This window comes from Meriones unguiculatus, chromosome 3 (assembly GCF_030254825.1).
Source record: "Meriones unguiculatus strain TT.TT164.6M chromosome 3, Bangor_MerUng_6.1, whole genome shotgun sequence".
NCBI classification, from domain to species: domain Eukaryota; kingdom Metazoa; phylum Chordata; class Mammalia; order Rodentia; family Muridae; genus Meriones; species Meriones unguiculatus.
The window spans coordinates 127,563,662-127,571,532 of NC_083351.1; the positions used below are offsets into that span (position 1 = coordinate 127,563,662).

The window sequence follows — 7,871 nt, forward strand, 5'->3', positions numbered from 1 at the left end:
TGTAGAAAAATGCAAATAGATCCATATTTATCACCATGCACAAAACTAAAGCCCAAGTGGATCAAAGACGTCAACATAAAACAGATACAATAAATGGGTTAGAAGAAAAAGTGGGGAACAACCTAGACCTCATTGGCACAGGAGAAAACTTCCTGAGCAGAACATCAACAGCACAGGCCCTAAGAGCAACAATAAATAAATGGGACCTCATGAAACTGAAAAGCTTCTGTAAAGCAATGGACACTGTTGTCAGAACAAAAGACAGCCTACAGACTGGAAAAGGAACTTCACCAACCCTATATCTGACAGAGGGCTGATATCCAGCATATACAAAGAACTAAGAGGTTAAAAAGCAATAAATTAAGGAATCAAATTAAAAAATGGGGTATGGAGCTAAACAAAGAATTCTCTGTAGAGGAATATAGAATGGCAGAGAAACACTTAAAGAGATGCTCAACAGAGAGATCATCAGAGAGATGCAAATCAAAACAACCCTGAGATTTCACCTTACACCTATCAGAATAGTTAAGATAAAGAACTCAAGTGACAACACATGCTGGAGAGGTTGTAGAGAAAGGGGAACCCTCCTCCATTGCTGGTGGGAATGTAAACTTGTACAACCTCTTTGGAAATCAACCCTGGTGCTTTCTCAATTAGGAATACTGCTTCCTCGAGATCCAGCTATACCACTCCTATACCACTCATATATCCGAAAGATGCTCAAGTACACAAGGACATTTGCTCAACCATGTTTCTAGCAGCTTTATTCGTAATAGCCATAACATGGAAACAACCCAGATGTCCCTCAACTGAGGAATGGATACAAAAATTGTGGTGCATTTACACAATAGAATACTACTCAGCAATTAAAAACAAAGTAATCATGAAATCTAAAGGCAAATGGTAGGATCTAGAAAAGATCATCCTGAGTGAGGTAACCCAGAATCAGAACGACACACATGGTATATACTCACTTATAAGTGGATATTAGATATGTAAGATGAACATACTAAAATCTGTATACATAAAGAAGCTAAGCAAGAAAGAAGACCCTGGGTAAGATGATCAATCCTCACTCAGAAAGACATATAGGATGAACATTGGAAGAAGAAGAAAACATGGAGCAGGACAGGAGCCTACCACAGACGGCCTCTGAAAGACTCTACCCAACAGTGTGTCAAAGCAGATGCTGAGATTCATAACCAAACTTTTGGCAGAGTGCAGGGAATCTTATGAAAGAAGGGAGAGATAGTAAGACTTGGAGGGGACAGGAGATCCACAAGGAGAGCAACAGAACTAAAAAATCATGGCAAATTAGGACTTTGTACCAGTGTTCATTTCGGTACAAAGTCCCAATTTATTTCTAATATCAGAGATCAGACCTCTACTCTTGCCTGATGCATCTAAAACAAAAAGGGGGAACTGTAGAGAGCTGTGTAATGCCGCGCCTTAAAGATGGAGCTGGTTTCCGCCTTCCACCTTCCCGATGGTGAGTGCTCTGTCACAAACAACTCCACATTTGGCTAAGGCTGAGGATCTGGCTTGCTTCCATGTATGTTGACCTATCTGCATTGCCCACGTGGCACACTGGGGTTGGCTACCCAGAGGCTATTTAAGCTGTGGGCTGGCTTTCCCCAGGGTCAGATGATTGTTCAAGGTTCCTGAATAAACTGCATTGAAAAACAAATCATGGCAAAGGGGTCTTTTCTGAAACTGATACTCCAACCAAGGACCATGCATGGAGATAACGTAGAACCCCTGCTCAGATGTAGCCCATGACATCTGAGTCTCCGGTTGGGGGAACAGAGACTGTCTCTGATATGAATTCAGTGACTGGCTCTTTGATTACCTCCCCCTGATGGGAGAGCAGCCTTGCCAGGCCACAGAGGAAGACAATGCAGCTAGCCCTGATGAGACCTGATCAACTAGTGTCAGATGGAAGGGGACGAGAACCTCCCCTATCACTGGACTTGGAGAGGAGCATGGAAGGAGTTGAGCGAAGGAGAGTGGGATTGGGTGGGAATGAAGGAGGATGCTATAGCTGGGATACAAAGTGAATAAACTGTAAATATGAAAAACAAAAATAAAAAATTGGAACTACATAAGCAGTGTGATAGGAGCAAAATACAAGGGAGCAAACTCTATGTACAATAATAGATTATGCTAAAAAAATTTTTACTTGACTTTCCTGGTAAGGTTACATTTCCTAACACCATTCTTTTTATACAAGGAAGAAGAAAAACAAATCCGGACTAAGAACCTGTGAGAACATGCCCAGCTTTTAACTCCCTGTGCCAAGGGGAAAACCAGTTGTGACAATTCTTATGTCTTTTCCAAATCTCTCAGATGATGACTGAGCCCTCTAGGTATGTATTTAATGAGCTCAGGCAACATGGTCTCATAAATGAGGGTGATCATTGCAGTTTCACACACACACACACACACACACACACAAAATAGATTTGTTGGGGTATTCTGTTATAGTGACAAGGAAAGTACCAATACCATATTTGTGTATTGATACAAATCTATGATGATGTCATAACTAGGTGAATAGTGCCATAGTTAACACAGACATAACATTATTTCTTTTGTATATGGGTATGTCTGGGTTTTTGACATACCCAGGAATTATAGAGTAAAATGATATTGTAGTTCTGAGTTTGGGGACAACCCATGGGTTTTTTGGTTTTTTTTATAGTTAATAGAGTAATTGATGTACCTACTAACATCATGTATGAGTTTCTTTTTCATAGTATCATCGCTTCAGTTTGTTATTTGATTGTAGGCACTTATTTTATTATTACTTACTTACTATTTATTCACTTTGTATCCTCTTTGTAGCCCCTCCCTCATCTCCTCCTGTTCTTTCTCTCCCTCTTTCTTACCTATCCCTCTCCCCTTATCCACTCTTTTCCTACTGTCTGACCACAGTCTATCAGGTCACATCAAGGACGTTCTGGGCCTCCTTCCTCTGTGTGCTGGCTAGAACAGCCCAACAGGGAGAAGTGATCAAGGAGCAGAAAACCAAGTTCATGTCAGAGACTGTCTCTTCTCCCCTTACTAGGGAACCTACATGAAGACTAAGCTTTTTATGGGCTAAATCTGAGCAGGGGGTCTAAGTGCATGGTCTTTGGTTGATTCATCAGTCTCTGCAGTCCCCCTGGGGCCCAGCTTTTTGCATTTGTTGGTCTCCTTGTGAAGGTCCTATTCCCTCTGAGTGAGGTAACACAGAATCAGAAAGACATGCATGCTTTATACTCACTTACAAGTGGATATTAGCCATGTCTTATAGGATGAACATACTTAAATCTACAGATCTAAAGAAGCTAAACAACAAGGAGGACCCTAGGAAAGATGATTAATTATTATTCAGAAAGGGAAATAGAATATACACCGTAAGTGGTAAAAGAGAGAGAACAGGATGAGAGCCTACCACAGATTGCTCCCTAAAAGACTCCATCCAACAGGGGATTGAAGCAGATGCAGAGACTCACAGCCAAACTTTGGACAGGGAACAATCACCACCTTTAACCAGTAACTTCACTTGCTTTTCTATTTACCCCTAGAAAACACAATAGATTTGTTCTTTCTGTTTTGATTTTTTTTTTATTGCTGCCAAAAAAGTTATCAAAAGTTTAAAAATGGGGGCAGAGCAAAGATGGCGACTAGCACACAGTTTCTGAGCTGTGGAAGAGCTGAATGCCTGCATCGGTGAGTCAAAGGACTTCTGAAGCCAGAGAAACTACGGAGAGGCTTTCTAAACAGCAGGGAACATCACACAAGGTGAGAACTTTGGTCTCAGGTCACACAGGTCACACGTGGACTTGTTTGGGAAAGGAGAGAAATGATCCTTTGATATCCCGGCACTCCCCTTTCTCAGACAACCCTCCTCCTGTGCCAACTCACCAGAGATGCTCAGCTCAGACTTAACTGCCTGGGGTCTGCAGCCAGTGGCTGACCTCTAGACCCATAGGGGCAACTGCCAACTGTACTGGTCTTGCAGTCCCAGACCTGTGGTACCATCCTTCCAGGCTCCCAGGTCTGCTAGCCACCATACTGACTCCACAGAGTCACTCAGCCACTGACTATACAGCTCGCCCAATCCCTCAGTGATAGATAATTTGCTATATACCCACCAAAGCCCAGAAAATCCACCATACAAGCTAGGCACACCAGGTGCTGGGCCTCCCAGGCCTTGAGAGCACAGTGGAGGGCACCCAGAACTTCCCAGAAGGCATCAGTACCAGCATCCCAGTCTCCAGCTGCAGCTGGACTTCCTAACCTGGTGGCTGCAGCAGCACTGGGCTGAGCATGTCAGTCCTCCTGCATAAGACCAAGCAGGGCCAAACCAGAGAGCAGAGAGCCTGGATACCCAGATCCCTGCCTATGTGACCTGCTTGAGGGGAGTGTGCCCTTGAGTATCTGCAGAGCCCCAGAGTCCTTCTAAACTAGAAGCCAGGCATCAGACTCCTCCCACACACATACCCACTGTGGGAAACAGAGGGTCACTTGGGACATTGAAGTCCCTGCTCTGCGGGTCCAACTGAAGAGTTAAGGCAGTTAATGCCAGAAATTGCACTGCGACCATCACCAGCGCCTGCTACATATACAGTGCATGCACAAATAACCACCTAGAAGCCTGCAAGGCAGAGCCCCTCCCACACACTCAAGGGTTCAACATTCTCTATCAGTTTGTCCCTCAAAAAACACTTCCACACACACTTCCACACACATGCACGCACACGTTTACTTGTGTGTGCCTGCATTTGCCCTTTTGTGCCACCTTCTTTCCTCCCACAGGTACAGATAGTGCACCAACGCACATGTTGAGGCCACAGGACCTCTCTCAGTTTTCTGAAGAAATCTCCAGATGCCAGAGAGAGACAGTACCAGTCTGAACTGCAGAATCCAGAAACAAACAGGGAAGGTTTCAGATAAGCCAATGGCCAGGGGTAGGCGAAAGAACACTTCCAACATAAATCAGGACATCATGACTTCACCAGCAACCCCCAAAATTGATGGATACTCCAATTCATCAGAAACACAGGAAAATGACTTTAAAGCTATGCTTATCCAATTATTTGAGGCTCATGAAGAGGAAACAAACAATTCTCTCAGAGCAATAACCATGCAAATTCAGACATTTAAAGAGGAAATGAACAAATCTATCAAAGATTTGGCCAGTCAATTGGAGGCAAAGAAAGAGGAAATGGACAAAATTTTTAAAGAAACACAGGCAAACATAGCCAAACAAATAGAGGCACAAGGAGAGATACAATTAGTGGCATATAGAGAGGAAATGAACAAAAAAATAAGACCATTGTAAGAGACAGGAATCCACATTCAAACAGATGAAGGAAATGGTGCAAGGCATGAAAACAATTAGAACCGATAAAAAAAACACAAACTGAGAAAACCCTGGAGCTGGAGAACTTAGAAAAAAGATCAATAATCACAAAGGTAAGCATCACCAACAGAATACAAGAGATGGAAAAGAGAATCTCTGGAGCTAAAAATACACTCACAGAAACTGATAATTCTCTCAAAGAGAAAGTAAAATCAGAAAAGTCCCAAACACAAAATATCCAAGAAATCAAGGACGCCATGAAAAGACAAAAATCTAAGAATAATAGGAATTGATGAAAAAGAAGACTCCAGGATCCAAGGTCCAGAAAATATTTTCAAGAAAATCATAGAAGAAAATTTTCCCAACTTAAAGAAAGAGATGTCCATAAATATACAAGAGTCCTACAGAACAACAAATAGACTAGACCAGAGAAGAAACATATCACGTCACATCATAGTCAAAACACTAAATCTACAGAACAAAGAAAAGATATTAAAAGCAGCAAGGGAAAAAGGCCAAGTAACATATGAAGGCAGACCTATCAGAATCACACCGGACTTCTCATCAGAAACTATGAAAACTAGAAGGGGCTGGGCAGGTGTCATGCAGACTCTAAGAGACCACAGATGCCAACCCAGACTACTATACCCTGCAAAGCTTTCAATCAACATAGATGGAGAAAACAAAACATTCCATGACAAAACTAAATTTATGCAATATCTACATAGCAAACCATCCCTACAGAAGATACTGGAAGGAAAACTCCAATCCACTGAAAACAACTTCACCCAAGAAGACATAGCTTGCAGATAATATCCCAACAAAAATTAAAAGAAAACAAGCGATGGAACACGGTAGGGCCACAGACTCCAATATAAAAGGAACTAACATTCATTGGTCACTATTATCTATCAACATCAATGGACTCAACTCTCCAATAAAAAGACACAGACTAACAGAATGGGTGTGGAAACAGGATCCAACATTCTGCTGCATCCAAGAAACACACCTCTGCAACAAAGATAAACACTACTTCAGAGTAAAGGGCTGGAAAAATGTCTTTCAAGCAAACAGACCCAGAAAACAAGCTGAGGTAGCCATCCTAATATCTAACAAAATAATTATTCTCACTCACAGGTCCATGGTGTTCCTTCGAAAACTATTGCATTATGAACCGCAACAATGACCAGTGCCATGATACTGTAAGGGTGCAATGGTGTCACTCGTATCATGGGGCTAGCTAGCAACTCTCTAAATGGATTTAAGGTGTTTTGGACCTGAGGGAGATCACGTGTGGTACTGGAAATCTGGGGCCACTGAAGTTTTGGATCTCAGAGGAGAACCTACCACTACCATGTAACTAAATCAGCATGATGCCTTAACTGCATTCTTAACATCTATACTTACACCTGCAGATAAGTGGGCATTTGTCTATTATTAAAGAAACATCTCTTTGCAACAGAAAGAGACCACTACATCAAATTGTGAAAACCGAGTGATTGTGGGTTATGCTGCCATACTTGATACATCTAAAACTGAATTCCCACACCTATGGTTTGGGGAACAACATAGAAAAGAGGACATAATGATTGTAAAGACTAAAGGACCAGGAAAGCTACTGTGAGGTTGTGTCTTCTAGAAACAACAGGGAAGCTACACTCATAATGCCTCAGTAATACCACTGCCTATATAAGACTTAAACAAGGATAACACTGATAGGCATGTTGTCTTTAATGGGGAAATAATTAAATGGGGGAATCTTGTTCAAAAGGACCAATGCAGAGACAAAGAATGACAGGCAACTAAACATTGCTTACCCTCTGGCAATAGGCAAAGGGACACCTTGTTGGTGGTGGTGTTCTTATATCAGTCAAGGGCACAGCAGATGGCAGTTCATGCTAACTTGATGCCTGGCTTGGTGTCCAAAGCTATTTTATACCTAATACCTCTAATTTGATAAAAATCAAATTAAATTGAATCTAGGCAGTGCAGTGTTAGAGCAGATAGACAGAGACCTGCAGTCCACCATGCCATGCAGTATAGGCATGGAAAAACACACTCAGGTCTGCCCTCTTACACATAGCACAGGTGGCCATGGATACAAAGAAGGCTACCTGTCACCACGCAGAGACCTGTGACACACCACAGCTTCTACAATAAGATATTTTCAATGCTGTGTGTGTGTGTGTGTGTGTGTGTGTGTGTGTGTGTGTGTATCGGGGGTGTTACAAGAGCAAAAGACAGTTATGAGAGGAAACAGAGATGAGCGAGACTGTAGTGAATGATGAGAAACTCACAAAAATATCGATAAAATGTTTTACAACAAGGATGATCCCAAAAGGGCTGAGACCAAAATTAGGGAAACAACACCCTTCATAATAGCCACAAAGGACATAAAGTACCTTGGGGTGAAGCTAACCAAGCAAGTCAAAGCCTTGTATGAAAAAAATTTACAGTCTCTGAAGAAAGAAATAAAAGAAGATATCAGAAGATGGAAAGATCTCCCATGCTCATGAGTTGG

General features: G+C 42.1%; 1 non-coding gene across 1 annotated transcript; it reads left to right on the plus strand.

The window, feature by feature from the left end:
* The first annotated feature begins 7,164 nt into the window (after positions 1-7,164).
* LOC132653342 (small nucleolar RNA SNORA48) lies at positions 7,165-7,302 on the plus strand. Its single transcript, XR_009591109.1, has one exon. It is a non-coding gene; the product is annotated as a small nucleolar RNA SNORA48 (small nucleolar RNA).
* Positions 7,303-7,871: the final 569 nt, after the last annotated feature.